This window comes from Protopterus annectens, chromosome 1.part1 (genome assembly GCF_019279795.1).
Source record: "Protopterus annectens isolate FY-2018-M chromosome 1.part1, PAN1.0, whole genome shotgun sequence".
In the NCBI taxonomy this organism is placed as follows: domain Eukaryota; kingdom Metazoa; phylum Chordata; order Ceratodontiformes; family Protopteridae; genus Protopterus; species Protopterus annectens.
In genome coordinates, this window is record NC_056726.1 from 1,829,864,195 (window position 1) to 1,829,883,163 (window position 18,969).

General features: G+C 39.0%; 1 protein-coding gene across 1 annotated transcript in view; it reads left to right on the plus strand.

Annotated features, from left to right (window-relative positions):
• The window catches only part of CCHR1.PART1H1orf232 (chromosome chr1.part1 C1orf232 homolog), a 334,534-nt gene that overhangs the window by 161,909 nt on the left and 153,656 nt on the right, over positions 1–18,969 (plus strand). The window lies entirely within an intron of this gene.

Genomic DNA, 18,969 nt, shown 5'->3' on the forward strand with positions numbered 1-18,969 from the left:
TGTCTGATGTGGCTGTGGCGATGCCTCTATCAGTAACATTAAGAGGGATGGGTTCAGCCCTCTGTGTTTCTTGTCCCCGCTGATTCTTGGGCCAAACAAACACCTGGCCATTTTGGAAATCACGATGGTCTCTCTGGAGTTTCCGTAATTTAATTTGTTGTAGTCTTTCGCCATATGCATCAATCTGACAAATAAGGTTTTCTAATCTACTGCAAAACATGTCCCCTTTAAATTTATTAATAATCTCTTTGTATATGTTATCAGTCTTTGCCGATAGTTCATTCTCTATCGGTGAGAAATAATCAATTAATAATTTTATATAACTGAAGCTGAGGTCAAGATTTAGTTTCTGCCAGTTTTTTAAGAGCTCCGGATGACTATTTCCGTAAGAGGGCATACATAAAACCCTCATCCCTCTCGGAACCACCTTGAAGTGAAGACATGCTTCAAGGTGCCGGCGCTGTCATACTAGCCGGAACAGTTTATATAGATTATTCTCCAATTCTCTGTAGAGTGAATTAAATTCGGACAACATATTCACAGTACCTGGTTCAATGGAGCTGCCGGTGGCAGATAGCTCCATGTTGAGAAGCGGATTGCTCCTCTGTTCAATTAAGTTGTTCCATCTATGGTTAGGGATACTTCTCTCCGGAATGTAGTCAAGTTCCAGCGATGTTCCTTCCATCGTGTAGGGACAGGCACAAAGCAAACAGGATAAATGAATATGCAGGAAAAAATGCAAACCTGTCCCTCAAAGGTGACTCCACATGAAAAAATACAGCAGAAATGAAAGAAATGAAGTCAAGCCACCACGTATAAGTCCACACTTTTATTATTACAATGAAATGAGCGCTTTTGCGTGCATCCAGAAAGGCACGCTTCTTCAGATTCATTATACAGGTGCTCTTAACATCCTTTTATATCAATCCCAATCAAATTAAAACCTTTAATTATTCAATTATTTCAGAATAAAAACCAATTAAGTAGTTTATTTTAGTCAGCAGCATACCATGGCATTTACTATTTATAATGAATTGTAAGCTATTTTATAAGCTATTTTATAAAAACATTTCGTATGATTGTTTCTGTTTGAAATGCACTATCAATGCAATAACCTAGGTTAATTTCAATTAAAAATATAAAAATATATAAATGTGCATAATACTAATATGCTCATAGTTAGTAATGCAATTTGTGTAACATTTAGTTGACAGATTCTATGTCTTCACTAATCCACAAATACATAGAATGTATTTATACAGTGGTATATATATCTCAGAGCTGTATTTGTCAGAACTCTATGTTGTAAATGTAGAAATGTATATCAGGTATAAATATGGTAGAGCCAAAGATATCTATATATCATACCAATAAATTAATAGAATTGTGATATGTTTCCATGAATGGATGTAATAAAAAATCAGATCAATTGTGTAAAACATATATATATTATAGTATATAAATAATACATGTAGATATAAACATGTCTCCAACATCTGTCAAGGGCAAAACTTGATCCAGTGTTTCACATACAGGAAGGAATCCACATTGCTTCTTCTGAATCAGGGGATTGACAAGTGGATAAAACCTTCTTCCCAGCACCTTGGTACATGCTTTGCCAAGGCAGCTGAAGAATGGGTTTCCTCTGTAACTGAAACACACTCCTGTCACCCTTTTTGAAAATGGGAGTCAGTGCTCCAGTGTGTCAGTCAGAAGGTTTTATCCCAGCCTTTCATGCAATATCGAAAAGGTATATTAACCATGACAATCCAGCAAATATCCATTTCTTTTCATAATTCTGGATGGACCTCATCAGTTTCCACACCCATTCCATAGCAGAATGGTTTAATTGCAACAGTGACCTCATCTTTTGAAATGGATCCATTTCCACCATTCACTTCTTGTACTGAACATGTCCATTGGATTCATTAGTTGATCAAAGTGTGCCTTGCACCTCTCAACAACATTCCAAGTTCAGGTCACCATTTTCCTGTACAGAGAATATCCTAGGCAATATCCCTCAGTTCTTTTCAAGGTTTATACATTCTTAAAATATTAACAGGAAAGTTGGACATTATTGTAGGTGTAGGTTCTATTCCCACACCAGGTGTTTTTATTCATTTTCCACTGCTGACATTGCAGGGTAGCATAATAGGATAATAATTTTTTTGTGGATTATCAGTTTGTGGTTGTTCCGAATGGAAACCGAGGGAGGCACCACTGACGTGATGGATATGCTGAGGCAAGTCAATGAACAACTTAAGGTGCATACTATTTTAATTAATAAACTAATGGAAACTGAAAAACCACATAATGATGAAGTCACGGGGAGTTTGGGGTTGCCTCTCACCCAACCCACCCCTCCCTCTGACAATTCACTTAGCGGCACGCAGGGGGCAACTGTTAAAACCACTATTGTAGCAAATGATGGTCGTTGTGCTTCATATAATTGCGACCTGTGGAAAACTCACAGTTTTTCCTTTAATGGGGACAAAACCACTAAAGTTAACAGCGGTGTGCATATTTACAAATCAATGAAAGAATCACTTAAGGAGTTTGAGAGAAAGCTTTTCAAACTCAAGCGGACACAGATGGAAAATGGATACTTGAAGAAAAATATTGAACTGGGCATGGTTCCCAAGGGGTTGAGGTTATGGAGATATCCTAACGGTTGTGATTCTGAACAAGACATGCTCAATGAATTACATGATTTATTTAACAAAACGGGGTTGGAGCTTATGGAAATCATGATTAAGTACAACTCCAAAAAGATTGATTACTTGTTAGGTGAATTGGAACTTCTTAACCAGAGTATAAGCAAAGATTTGCTATTCGAGCAATACTATACGAACTACACAAACATCATCTAGGACATTGATCATAGTTGCGACATTATATATCAAAAGAAAAATAAGAAAATTCAAAGGGACAAAAAAATATATGACTTGGGGCATGTATATCCTAAATCTAAAAGAGTTGAAGGTAACCATGGTAATGGGCAAATACGTACTAGGAGCGGTAACTTAGATGAACTAGATGACATCACTTCCTGTGACGATTATGAAGATTTGGCGCGTGAACATTCAGTGGAAGGTTTTGGCGAAGATGTAGTGAGACGCTCGGAAAGGATTAGAAACCAGCATCCATCCTGTGACGAGGACGACTTTGGAGTTATGGGTGCACGCCCTAAGAGAGATTTGCCAAATAGAAAAATACAACACCAGTTTCAAAAAAACGGGTGGCGTCCCATGTTCCACAGAGGCAGAAGTGTTTTGCGCAACTGAAATTGTAAGTAACCAGACATTAACTACTCAAAAAACTTCAATTACATTACCAATGTCCTTCAACAACAAAAATACAGTTGAATTGGAAATGACTGCTGGACATTCTAGTATGTTAAGTAATCATACCAACGTATTGTTTAATACATTTTCGTCTAACTGTGATGTCGACAGTATGACAGTTCCTTTGAATAATATTGACATTGGGGAAGGCAAATCTTTGGTTAATTTTTCTAATGACAATATTTGTACCATTGACATTAGTTCATTGCCTTTGAACTTTGGTAACATCGAGGACCAGAGTCTGTGTGATTTAAGTTTCTATGACATTCCTTCAGAGTTTGACGTTCATGTAAATGATAGTACAAAAATGGTAGAAACACAAGATATGCAGATGAGTAATATCAATGAGTTACCACACGAAAATCTTAGAGTTCAACCATCAGTTAGTTGTTTATCACGTGACAATGAATTTGTATGTACACTTGCATTGGTTGATAACGTAGTATTTAAGAACCCCACAGTTATTTTTAACAGTAAAGGGGATTTTAAGTTATACAACTACACCTCTATTACATTTGATACTGACACAGTGAATTTGTTTTCAAAAGGTTTTAATTATGTACCTTGTAGAAAAGGGAATTTGGTAAATACACTATTGGATCTGAAACTGTTTTCACGTAAAGTGAATTTAAAAATCTTATTTCAGGATAACAGCACTGACGTTAATATTAATAATCAACGAAACACACTAATTAAACCTAGTGTTTATAACCCACCTATGAATGATAAGGTGGCGTTATTTGAAAGAATCAGTGAGACAGAAATAAGACAGTTTTATTTGAATTATAAGAAGCCCATGAATGTTAATTTGACCAATCAGGAACAGGATATTCTTCACAAGATTCTTAACATTAACAATATTAGAATCATGAAACCCGACAAGGGTAGTGGGGTGGTCGTGGTGGACAAGAATGATTACATCATATACATGACCACTATGTTATTAGGTGAAACATATGAGGAGGTCAGCTTAAATGAAATTAATATTGCATATAAAAAAATTGATTTGGCACTAGAAGATATGCTATATCAAGGCGAAATAACAGAAGTGGAATGGAAATTCCTAAGTAACGAATATCCAGTAGTGAGTGGTATTTTTGGAATACCTAAAATACATAAAGGGTTAGAAAATTTACAGTTCAGACCCATAGTGGATGGAAAAAGAAATAAAACACATTTCATTAGTCAGTATTTGGATTATTATTTTAAGATGGGAATGACTATGTTTACTTATGTGGTTAAGGACTCATGGGATTTTTTAGGGAAATTGAGTTCATTTAAATTTAATCAGGGTTACACATTTGTAACAATGGACGTCAACAATTTATTTACAGCGATTTCACACGACATTGGTCTGGTATGGTTAGAGGAGCAGTTATTTGAGACTAACCTATACGACCAGGACAAAATAAATTTGTTAACTAAGCTCATGGACATGGTTTTAAGATATAATTACTTATATTATGAAGGGAACTACTTTAGACAAGTAGCCATGATGTGCCCCCATGTTTGCTAATTTTATTATGACCTTTTGGGAACTACACTATTTGTTTAATACTGAATTTTATACTCATGTAAAATTTTATTCAAGATTCTTAGATGACCTGTTTTTTATTTGGGACGGGGACCAGACTGAATTGGAGGCATTCATTGAGTACATTAACAACAGTATTTGGTTTTTGAAATTTACATACGAAACGAATAGAGACACAATTACATATTTAGATGTTAGATTATCAGTGGACAAAATTAATGGTACATTAAAATCTAATATATTTAGGAAGTCCACTTTTTCAAATTCGTACTTGCATTATGCAAGTTGGCACCCTGACCATCAGAAAAAGGCCATTGTTAAGGGCCAGATGGTCAGGGCTGCAAGAATGGTAAGTAATGATTCTGAATTTTATGATGAATTAAGATTTATGATGTCTTTGTTCATCAATCGTGGGTATCCAGAGGAATTATGCATTAATGTTTTAGATGAGGTTAAAAATAAGAGGGACACAGGTATATATAAAGCTATTATAAGTGGTTATATGCTTAAAGATGCTACGGTAAATTACCATAACTTAAATGGGACTTTTGATTCTAATTCTATTCCATTTTATATTACCACATTTAACGATATTTCTTACGCTATTAAGCATATAATTAACAAAAATTGGCACTTAATGGTAACTGATAACCATTTAGGAAGATTGTTTCAGGGTAACATTTCATATATATTCAGAAAGGACCTATCACTTAAAGATTTATTTGAAAGGGCAACATATAATAAGGAAGCAGTTTGTAATAAGAGGTTTGGTAACTTCAAGTGTGGTAGGTGCTCTGTATGTCCCTATATTCTCATTACTGGTAAGAGTATTAAGATTAACCATTGTAACATCAAAATAGGGAGTCATTTTAATTGTTATTCTACTAATGTGATATATATAGCCTTGTGCCAACTATGTGATGCGTTTTACGTAGGAAAGACGAGTAGACACATGAGAGACAGAATTAAGGAGCATTTAAACGATATTAAAAAATCTAAGAGTACTAATGCATTAGCAAGACATGTTGCACAACATACTAGTCACCACTTTAGATTTTTTCGTGTATCACAAATTTTTAAAGATCAACAAGGTAGGATTACTACCCACGATTTAGATGCACAAGAGTTAAAAATGCAGATTATGTTAAATGCCTACAATCGTCCTGATTTAAATGAGTACTGTAGTATAAAACCTATCCTTAGACTGAACAACATTAAGGGGAGATAATATATATATATTTTACATCAAGAAGAGTCATCATTCACATGTTATGTTCTATTAATAACAATAGTGAATACATACATATGCACATACACATTTAACAAGGTTTTATTATACCCATTATAAAGTTTAGGATGTTTTTTAATATACATTTTCATACATTTGATAGCGTATGCGACCCACATACAACACTGAAGGGAGCTTATATATATATATATATATATATATATATATATATATATATATATATATATATATACATTGTTAATATGCTTCATGCATACAATACTTACAACATATTTAAATATACTTATTAATATTTTTTAATATATATATATATAAACATTTTTTACATGTTGTATACCAACACAATATAAATTGTTATATATACATATTATAGGGTGTATTGACAATGCAATATGAGTCATATATAGACATTTTTACATACTTTTTACATTTTACTATTTTGTATTTTATTGCATTATATAAAAATGGCTTGTGTTTTTAAGCAAGGGGGTGGGTTAGGTTTTGATTAATTAATTTAATTGATAGACTAATCGTTTACTGATTTACGTGTAACATATAAGTGGCTTCAGTACACAACAGTTTTATGTTATCTGAGGAAGTCTATGGAGACGGACGAAACCTAGGTAATTTCACAATAAACGGTAGATTCAGTACGGAGTCTTTGTGGAGTGTTATTCCTTCAGCTACAACTTTAATTTACAACTCGTGGTTTACAAGTTGCATTTTGTACGTACAACATTTTCCCTGGTATTGGGAGTGACTGCTTGGTCTTCCACTACGTCGGTAGTGTTTTCCGAGTCCATCGGAGAATTTTGTGGTTTGTTTTTTGTGGATTAGCATAATAGGAGTGTTGCACTCTGAGTGTGCTATCCTTCTGATGAGATGTTAAACTGACGGCCCTGTATGTCTCTGGTGGAGGGTAGCTTAAGTAGATATAAAATGAGTAGAGGACCTTATTAAAGAATAACAGATTAAAAAATAAATACAATTACACTGAATGATAAAAAACAAGACTGGACAGTGCATAAATCTAAACAATATTAATAAAAACAAAAACAAGAATGACATCATTAAATGAAATCACAGATGAGGCACAATTCTAAAATAAATTGTAAAACATAGTATGTTATCCTTCCACCTCTTTTCTATAAACAAAGCTTGATTATTTGTAATGCTTGCTCCATCTGCCAGCACTTATGTTATAGATATCTAGGCAGGGTTACTGCCCCAGTGTCCCTGGTCAAATTTCCCCTTGTCATTACAGATACCCCTTCTGACTCCTCCTGCAAACAGGCAAAGCCCAGCGAGACTAACACACTCAACAAAAGTAAGTAAATGGTAAACAGAAAAGAGGTGGAGAAGAAAAGGAAGATGCATTTAGGGGAAGAAAGTAATAAACGTGATTCGGAGACATGAAATGGAATCACTGAAGGATGAAGACGGAAAATTGCTGAAATTTTGAAATGTAAAATATATGAGACTGCACAGAGGTTTTATATTTTATTAATGGAGGAAGGGAGGAGAGCACAAGTAGAAAAGACCACAAAGTAACTACAGTTAAGTACAAGACAGAGAGATAAAACTCTGATTCTGGCCCTGACAACCTGGGTTCAACTAATGGCTTTGGCATCTGAGGTGCTGACAGGGGAATGATGATGTGTCTATCCTATGGGAGAGGGTGCACCTGAGGCACTGACAGGAGAAAGATGACTGTTTCTATCCTAGGGGGATGGTGCACCTGAGGTACTGACAGGGAGAGGATGACTGTGTCTATCCTAGGGGGGAGGCTGCACCTGAGGTGCTGACAGAGGAAGGATGACTGTATCTATCCTAGATATCAGTGCACCTAAGGTACAGACAGGGGAAGGATGGCCATGTCTATCCTCGGGGGGGAGGGTGCACCTGTGGTGCTGACAGGGTAAGGATGACTGTGTCTATACTAGGGGGGAGGGCACCTGAGGTGCTGAGAGGGAGAGGATGACTCTGTCTATCCTAAGGGGATGGTGTAGCTGAGTTGCTGACAGGGGAAGGATGACTATGTCTATCCTAAGGGGATGGTGCACCAGACGTGCTGACAGGGGAAGGATGACTCTGTCTATCCTAGTGGGGAGAGTACATGTGAGGTGCAGACAGGGGAAGGATGGCTATGTTTATCATAAGGAGAGGGTGCACCTGAGGCACTGACAGTGGAAGGATGACAGTGTCTATCTTAGGAGGACAATGCATCTGAGACATTGACAGGGGAAGGATGACCGTGTGTATCCCAGGGAGACAGTGCACCTATGGGGCTGACAGGAGAAGGAAGACTGTGCCTATCCTAGGGTTTTGTGCAGGCTTGAATACTACCTGTGATTGATTCCTGACAGAAGCAGAGGACTCATATAGGAATATTATCCAAAGTGTGAATTGGTGGGGTGTGATGATGTGAGGTATTGCTAGCCATGCCAGGAGAAGTAGGTCAGTGGATATGTAACATATGCCAGCACAGCTGTGGATATGTAACATATGCAAGCACAGCTAGCTGGAATTTTGTAAAGAATCGCATGTCATTTGTATATCAAACTGATTTGTACAGATGCTTGTGTTGAAAAATATATTTGTATAGCTACTTGTGTTAAAAATGTACCAGCAGTGGGCCCTGACCGTACTGTAACTGATTAAATGTATATGTTTTAACAGAGGATACTGGAAGGGAAGAGGGTAATCTCAGTCCAACTATCTTTGAAAAATAGCAAGAAATTAAATTACTTAATTTAGGTCATAAAGGTTGTATCTCACAGTTCTGATTGCAACCAGAGATGAAATATCTGCAAAAACAAGTACTAAGAACCTTCTGTATTGTCTTTAGCAGTGAACTAATTGTTACTCTGGAATGGTAGAAGTTTAAAATTGTTTTATGACTTCTGGAAGCTGCAACAGATCTTAGCAAGCTCTATGTGTGTGTATTATTGACACATATGTGCTAAATCCTGGCAGTTTCTAGCCAAGGAGGTAGCATGGGAACCAGAAGTCAGATGACCAGATGTATGTGATGTCATTCTGTAATCCATCACTAAAAATGTGTTTTAATGAATTCACTCAGTACTCTGTTTTTGGAACATGACAAGGAAGGGCTCCTCACCTACTTCATCTTGTCTTGTTCTTGTAAGTGAACCAGGGAATAGTGATTCTTTAGATCAGTCAGGAAAATATAGTGAGATTAGTTAAGTGCTGTTTTTCTGTATCTGTGCAATTCTATTCATCTGTGTTATTTTAATATTTCCAGTAAATAGATATTTAGTATGTTCATGTTCTTTTATTATTTATTAAATATATTAAAATGTTTCATTATGGTTGGTCCTTTAGAGAATATTTTAATCTTTGAGAGTACTTATATCTATTAATGACAATGTGGCCACTCCTGAAAGCCTGGCTGTTTGGTCAACATTACCATTTGTATTAATATTAATTTCACTCAGTATAATTGGGTACCCGTGTAAGAGCCTTAGAGTAGCTGGCTTTGGAGTGTCTAGTGGCAGTGTAACTACCTTATAGTCTGGGCAGAAGGGAGCATAGCTAGTAAATCTGTGCCAGCCTTTCCCAGGTGTGTGTGTGTGTGTGTGTGTGTGTGTGTGTGTGTGTGTGTGTGTGTGTGTGTGTGTGTGTGTGTGTGTGTGTGTGTGTGTGTGTGTGTGTGTGTGTGTAGTGTGTATGCAAATCAAATCTCTAAGACTGTGTTTGTGTGTCAGTTGCTTGGAGCAGGGACATGAACCACTGGTTTCACAGAGAGGATTCAACTCTATAGCTGTGCAGGTGGGGAGTCTTACTGGGGATTTGGAGAGAAAGGGAAGATAAGCTGCCGGACAGAATGTGTTCCCTAAGTGCTCTTTAAGGGAAATTGTGCTTGATGCAGAGAGCTGTATCTGGAAATACTGGGTGTATCCATTTCTGTTCCATGTGAAAATCTCTCTCAATAGTATCAGTGTTGAGGATTCAGGCCCCGTGATGACTGTCCCAGAGTGGGGATCTTGGCTGAGTTGCTGCAGAGGCAGGATCATGTATCAACATATCCCAATTGCACGTTCAACCACTGAAGTTGTAGGTGTATGCAGGGAATGGGGAAGCAAAGGTACAATGCAAAAATATCCCTCTGCAGCAATAAACAATCTGAAAATATAGCACGGATAAGTATATTTCTTGGCACTTTTCAGAGTTCTGCATTGTCTTAATTTTTGCCTGACTGAATTATTTTATATATTTGCTGACATTGTTTGCTGTTTTCTCATCTGTTCTGAAACTGGTCCCACCCACCCCCATTCCTGTGGTGGTGGTGTTAAAGTTTATAAAACTGGTCTAACTGATCGTTTTTAAGTGTTTTTCAACTGTTGAACTGTTGAGGGCTACACACTCAAGTGTGATAGCCATTTTTCTGCTTTAAAAGTGTTTGTTTTACTGTATCTGTTTTACTTATTGAAAAAAACAAATAAAAAATCCTAGCTCTCTACTCATTTCCCACCTTTCTATAACCAATAGAGTCCAGTTTTCAGATTCTGATGAATTCTGGGCTGTTTTCCAGTTTCTGCAATGCCCAGACCTTACTAAGATAGAATGAAGCTTCTCTGTTCATTAGTGATAGTGATGAGCTTTGAGCAACCTAACTGTCGCTGGAGGAGTGGTTTCAGCTCAGAATCTGTAGTTTTACTGGCCATTTTGGGCTATTTCTATCCCTTTCATCTTTCTGTTTAAACACCCATGTTTGTGTGGTTTTGCACATCGCACAGCGCCGTTTAACTGGGGTTAAACTATTCCCAATGCCAGAAAGTCTGCTCCTTTAATTTTCCCTTAAAAGTAGACAGTTTTCTACTTTTAGCACTCAAACCTGTTTTTTTTTTTTGTGCTCAGCACTTGTTCAAACCTCGTTGCAAGCACTAAATAATGTACAATTTACTGCAGCACTCAACTTTCCTCACTTGTTAGGAGGAAAACAGTTTTTAGTACTTAAATTAATAAGCATCTATCCAGGCTTGTCTAAGGGTCAGCTTCCAGTATTTTCACCTGCCCACCTGATGAATCTGGGCATCTTGGGGCAATGTTGCAATTGCCTCATGTACACTGACAACCCTTTTCTCCTACCACTCAACACTACAGCCTGTGAGAGATGCACTTATATAGCCAAACTGGAAGCCAAGCTTTCTCCAGCCAAGACTATACTAGACAGTCAAGAGGAGAATGTAAACACCTGCACCACACCACACTCAACACATAGGCCATCAAAACCTGCACCACTTAAATCCGCACATAGTAACACAAAACGCACACCTACATTTGCGGAGGCTCTCAAAAATCTGCCCAAACAACAGAGGATTTCAAAGCTGAAACGCAAGCAACCACCACCCCCAACACTACCCAAATGACACACAGCCCACAAAATCAGTGTGCCACTCAACCACAGCCCATAAGACAAAACAATGTACCCAACACACTAGTCATAGGTGACTCTATAGTCAGGCAAACTGATGTCCCACTCACCAGGCTAAACAAAGAGAAAGTTGCTGTCAGCTGCCTGTCGGGTGCCAGGATCCACCACATAATGCAAGCATTCAGGTCACTCCTCAACAAGTACAAATATGACTCTGTCATTGTCCATGTTGGTGTGAATGACCTGAGATGTACCTTCCTGGACTACATGAAAAGAGACATGGAGGAGCTCTCAGATCATGTAGCCCAGGCAGGTATGACCCTAGCCCTGAGTAGCATCCTGCCATTGCCCAGAATGATACCACAATACAAGGACAAAATGATTGACTTCAACAATTGGCTAAGCATCTGGTGTAATTCTAAGGGGAACCAGTGTCTGTCTGCCTGGGACGACATGATCGACAGACCATGATGCTTTGCCAGAGATGGCCTGCACCTGTCACTCCTGGGATTCCGGATACTGGTAAAGGCTCTTGCCACCCCTAGAGTGTCTTTTTTAGGCAAGGTTCAAAAGACAAACTCACCACTGTAGCAGGTATAAGCAAGCAAAATCTGTGGGTAATGCTACTCAATGCTAGAAGTGTAAACCTCAAAATGCACTCACTCGAGGCACTCCTTAAAATGGAGAACATCGATATCTGTGCAGTGATGGAGACCTGGTTCAACTCTCCAGAGAGCACCCCTGCATTACCAGGCTATTACTCATACCACACCTTTCAGCCACCTAACCTGGACCGAAACACTAAAGGAGGAGGTGTTTCCATATTCATTGAGGATATCCACACCTCCAAGCTAGTTGCTCAACATAATGCAGCCGAAATTATCCAAGTGCAATTAACACTGGGCAAGACTACAATCCAGGTTGTAGCTTGTTACAGATCCCCCACCATGCCCCAGGATGCCCACTCCATGTTTCTTGACATACTGGGTAATATTAAGGTACAGCCCAATACCCTAATAATGGGTGATTTCAACAACCCCACCATCAACTGGGAAAACTAGTCATGTACTAACTCATTTGCTCAACGCTTTCTGGAATTCATAAATTCCAATGCCCTGGATCAGCTTGTCCATGCACCCACCAGGGGCAGCAATATACTGGACCTGGTCATTACCAATATGGGCAACCGATGTTCCATGCCAAAGGTCAACTCCTCGCTGGTCAGATTTAACCACAAGCTAATCACCCTGGACATAAATTTCCCGACCCACCCCCATTAAGGAAACCACCATAAAAAACTTGTCCAAAGCCAACTTCATGCTTCTTAAAACAGAAGTGGCAAGCTTCACGACACCCATACAGATGGAAAATAGAGGTACAACTGCTGAATCCTATACAAATGCCCTATATAAGCACATACACCAGTGCATGGATTGTGCCATCCCCAACATAACTGAGATGCTATCCTCCAAAAAAGGAAGCCAATCTGGTGGTCCTCTGCCATAAACAAACTCTACAACAGAAGGAAGAAGCCATTGCAAAAAAGAGTAAAATCCCCTGATTGCAGGAACTCCCTGGTCAGCCTCAGTAAGAAGCTGAGATTCTTCATAAATCCTCCAAAGCTAGTTACAAAAATAAAAATCACCACTGATTCTAAAGACAATCATAAAGCATTTTCAGCTATGTCAAGAATCTCAAAGGCAACACTCATATCTGCTCTGAGCTATAGCACAATGGCACTAGACATACAGAACCAACTGATATTGCCAAATATTGGCAGATAGGTTCAATGCAAACTTCACCCCCCCTCACCCCCCAAAGGGCCAATCACTATACTGGAAGAATGCAAAGCCCCTGTAATCACGGCTGTACAAGTAAAGACCACACTCTCCAAAGCCAAGAACACAGCATCCATGGGACCTGACAACATCCCAGGCTGCATTCTGCATGAACTACAAAATGAACTGGCACGCCACCTAAGTACCATGTTCAATCATAGCCTCACTTCAGCCTTTGTGTCTACTGAATGGCGCACAGTGACGGTTATCCCACTCCACAAAGGGGGCACCACTACAGACTCTGGGAACTACCGCCCCATTAGTCTGACGAGCCTGGTCTCCAAGGCCATGGAATGTATCATCTTGGAGCTTATAAACAAGGACATAGGTAAACTTCAAACTCTGGACCCCACTCAGTTTGGGTTTGTAAAAGGTAGGTCATGTCTGCAAAACCTGATTGAATTATTTGAAGCAGTCACCAGAGCCGTGGATGAGGGTAAGGTGGTGCACACAGCCTATCTTGACCTCGCCAAGGCTTTTGACACCATCCCCCACTCTGGAATTATAGATAAACTCACTAGACTGAGCATAAATCCCTATGTCACAAGATGGGTGACCAACTGGCTCACTGACACAGTGAAAGTAGCCGACTCCAAATTCAACTTCAGACCAGTGACAAGTGGAGTACCACAGGGTCAGTCCTGGGTCCTCTTCTGTTTGGCATCTACTTCTCAGAAATCCAGGCTAATACAGCAGGTCTTTGGCTAACAAAGTTCACAGATGACTGCAAACTAGGTGCAATAATAGAATCGCCTAATGATGTGGACATTCTACAAAGGGGCCTCACAGAGACTGATGCTTGGTGTCAAAGTCATGGCTTCAAGCTCAATGCCAAGAAGTGCATTATCACCCCCTTTGGGAAAAACACAGTACCCATAAACTACCACATAGGCGGTAGCCTACTAAACACCAAAAGTGTGATAAGAGACCATGGGACACAGGTGGACAGTAGTCTCTCCTTTGATAATCACATTACCACAGTAGTCAGGAAATCCTTCTATGTGGCACACCTCATCACAAAGGGGTTCACCTCCAGAAAAAAAGAGGTCATTGTTCCTCTCTACTCATCCTTCATCAAACCCATTATAGAGTACAACGCCCCGTTTGGCATATACCTCGCAAGACATCTACAACAACTAGAAAGGCCACAGAAATACCTCACTAAGAGGATTACTGGCCTCAAACAGATGCCATATGCAGACCATCTCAAAAAACTCCAACTCTACTCCGTCACTTACTGTCTACTCAGAGGTGACCTCTGCCTAACATACAAAGCAATGTCAAACCCAGATCTGTTGGACATGCTACACTTAAAGAAACCCCAATCCCTCCGAGCCACTCACTCCAGGGACCTAAACTTTGCCACCACAATAAACAGAACATGCTGGAGGGATAGATTCCTGTCCCAGAGACTTCCCATGCTCTGGAACAGATTACCCATTCATGTCAAGCAAAGCTCCTCATTAGCCCTCTTTAAGAAAAACTCGAAAATTGGATGGAAAATAGGAAATTCACCCCAGAGATCACTTCTGTGGCTCTGCTAGACAGGGGCGCTGGAGAATAACTTTCTTGGGTGGTGAAAGCCAGGGAACCTTTTTGGCTAGGCTTATATAGGCCCCAGGACCAATAGCCTAGTACCTACCTATGAACCTATGAACCTAAAAGTAGTGCAAAAAATACAGTTAGGGACAAGCATGGGATTTCTGCCAAAGCATATTCCATCTCTAGCCTTTTCACACTTGTAAGGAACACAAAAAAGTAGTCAAATACTAAGGCTGTTTGCAAGAAACATGGGCTATGCTTCATATGGGAGGGTTAAAATAATAATAATAATAATAATAATACCAATTTGTTAACCAAGTAAGTCCACTAGACACACAGTCCCTTTTCAGGAGCAACCCAGGATCGTGTCTGGTTAAGTGACTTGGACAAGATCACTCAGCAGGTAAATGCAAATGAGGGCTAAGGGAGTCAAACCCTGTACCACAGGAAGTACAGCCTCAACCATCTCTGCAAACTTCCTTCCAAATAGCTGTCTGACTTTAGTGGTTGCCTAATATGACAAAGGTTATACATAATCCAGTCAGCACTTTACATAATACTATTTCACTCAAGAACTAACACAGAGAATGAAACCAGCTCTGTAGGCAAGCAGCCTCCTTACAGCATTTATTGAAGATCTCGGTCAGACATTCTATCAATGTATTGTATAACTTGGTAATATGTAACTTGAAATATATCTTTACTGAGAAAGCCCCTGTGTTGAGTATTATAAATGAAAAGGCTAGATGTACACTCATTAGTGAGATACACCTGCCAAGCTGGCCTATATTAGACACTAGTGAGGAAAGCCTCTGTATAGTATAGTACTATGCATTCTAGTTCACTACAGCTGCAGGTCTGTAAACTCTTGGCTGAAAAAGATATATTAATCTATACTCTTTATAAGACAAATGCAACGTCTTTCGGCTTTTCCTGGTTATGGGTCACCACAGCGTATCACTAGTCTGCAGATTGATTGGCAGTGGTGTTTTTACGGTGTCAGATTGCCAGCCTGGCACCCAACCTTCACGGAAGGCACACGTACACACATGCACCTACCTGCATGTCTTTAAATCTCACTTGACAGCAGGGAGGGCACACAGACTCTGCACAGAAGGTACTCCAGCTGAGAATTGAACCGGAAAACCTCTTGCTGTGAGGTGATAATGCTAACCGCTGCTGCAGCCATAAGTATTTTAATGTTCCTTGGAACAGAGAGTACACAGAGTGTTTCATTAGACTGCACAACATAAGAACACATGGCCTAGCCCAAGGTCCTGAATGAATATTTGTTTGTTTATTTGTTTATTTTGACCCTCCCCATCTTTTTATATGAAAATCTCATACATTGCAATAACATTACAAATATACTTAATTCGTTAGCTTTAACATTTGAAACCATGGCATTCCCATATTTCATCAAACATCGCTTATAAAAAAGCAAAACAAAAAATATATATAAAACTATCACTGTGTTAGCCCATTCTTCTTTAAGTTGTGCTGTTACAACTTGTAACATTTTTATTATCATTGTTTCTTCTTTACTTCTGAAATGAGAGAGACTAACTTTAACACACTTGCCAGTTTATGACACTCATTTCTTATTCGCTGTCACTACTGGAATAAAAGGATGCATCTTAATTAAAACAATACTTTTAACATCATCCTTTATCATCCTCTATCCAATCTCACCAATTTATTTCCTAGTAAGACTCTTTCTATCAAGCTCCCCTTTTTGTGATGCTCACATTTAATAAGTGCATCCATCCAACATCCTCGTAACTGTCATCGATGGACAGGCATACATGCCTGATATATTGGCAGTAGATAATATAATTCTACAAACACAACATCTCCACTTGTCACTTCACTTTCTTAAACAAACTACTTCCCAAGCTGTTTTAAAGTATGATTATGTCAGTACATATAGAATGTGTTTCATGTCTTTCATTGCCATCCAGCTTTTAACTAACTGCCTCCACGGGAGTACTAGTAAACTACACTGTAACTTCTAACGAGCCTTTTGAAGGCTCGTGTTATAAACTCAAAATACATATAAATGCTTGTATACTTCAAAGCCTAAAGTGATTTGCTGTTGTTTTGAAATGTACTTTTGCACTCACTACAGCATGCATTGCATATTTTTATTTTATGTTATTTAACATTTGTTTACTGGGAACGTCTGACTGGGAGAGAGCCCATTTTCAGCAGAGGCCTGGGGAGAAACGCTCCAGGTGCATGTCTTTGGAATAACATTATTTTCCTCAAACAAGAAATGTTTTGTTCATCACATTCATATTTAAAATTAATTTTAAAATTTGCTGTTCCATTGCAGTGAAGTCACTGAGGAAAAACAATGAAATTTAACCTCAGTGAAGCAGGCATAGGACAAGCACCTGTTGCTTAAATAGACTTTAATGGAAACACCACTGCATGTGCCCTAAGGTGTCCCATTAAAGTCTGTGGACATAGCTCACATTATCTTATGATAATTTCACAACTAGAGAAAACTGGACCTTGGTTTAATAAAAAGTTTATGAAGCTGTTTATTAAAAAATGCCCCAAAAAAGTAAGGAACGTCAAGCTGGAAAATGCACTATAGCGTTTGACTCATTGAATGCTGCAATGTATGTACAAATATTGTCAAATCACTTTAAGTGTTATTCCAAAAGTATAAATAACAAATCTTTCAGAACAACCTCAGTTTGCAGTGGTAGCATTGATTAGATTGCAGGTCTTAAAATGGAGTTTGTAGGTCACAGTAAATACAGAAAATAACAAGTTTGTATGTTTTGCAAACAATTTATGATACATCAAGCATCACATGTTATACAATAACTATCATCAGAATTTTGGTTCATCCTGCTGTGTGCTTTCATACAAAGTTAAGAAATTAGGCATTTGTTGCTGGATTGTTGTAATATTTACAGAAATATGAAAATTATGACACTATCCATAATTAGTGCATGAGCACCATCTACTCTCTCTCCATGTATCTTAGACAAAGGTCATGCACCAGTGCTGTTGTAATTTTCATTATGTAAGCTTTAAAATACAATATTTCCTTAACTGGTATGCCACATGGTCTTACAAGTATTGATTTAAGTATAAATATGAAGTTTAGGTACCTGGGGGCATCACTAGGGTGACCCTAGAAAAATGCTGATGTCACTAGGGTCAACACACTTTCTACAGAAAAAAGAAGAGATATGCAACCTCAAGTGCTGCAGACCCTCCTCATCCTAGATGATGAAGCCCCCCTACCACACCCTACTGGCCCATTCATTCTTTCACTGGCTAGCTGAAGGTACTTGGCCAGCTGGGATGACAGTTGAGATGAAGTGAGCCATCATTCACAACTAATTAATTTAGATTTTTTTATGTTGGTACCTTAACCCTGTCATCCCACCACTATCCCTATTCTACATGATATCCATACAGCTTCAAGCCAACCAATGATCTGTGAGTGCATTCTCCCATTGTTTTTAGGGGGATCGAATATCACATTTGCCACCATGGGCTATAGCCCCACCCCCCGCTTCTTCTTCTTCTTCTTTCAGCTTTTCCCAGTTAGGGGTCACCACAGTGGATCACCTGTTTCCATTTCTTCCTGTCCTCTGCATCTTGCTCTGTCACACCAACTACCTGCATGTCCTCTCTAACCACATCCATAAACCTTACCTTAGGCCTTCCTCTTTTCTTCATACCTGGCAGCTTCATCCTTAGCATCCTTTTCCCAATATACCCAGCATCCCTCCTCAGCACATGTCCAAACCAATGCAATCTCGCCTCTCTGGCTTTGTCTCCAAACTGTCCAACCTGAGCTGACCCTCTAACATACTTATTCCTAATCCTGTCTACCCTCGTCACACTCAGTGCAAATCTTAACATCTTTAACTCTGCCACATCCAGGTCTGACTCCTGCCTTTTTGTCAGTGCCACTGTTTCCAACCCATATAACATAGCTGGTCTCACTATCCTTTTGTAGAAACTTCCCTTTCACTCTTTCTGGTACTCATCTGTCACAAATCACTCCTGACACTCTTCTCCATCCACTCCACCCT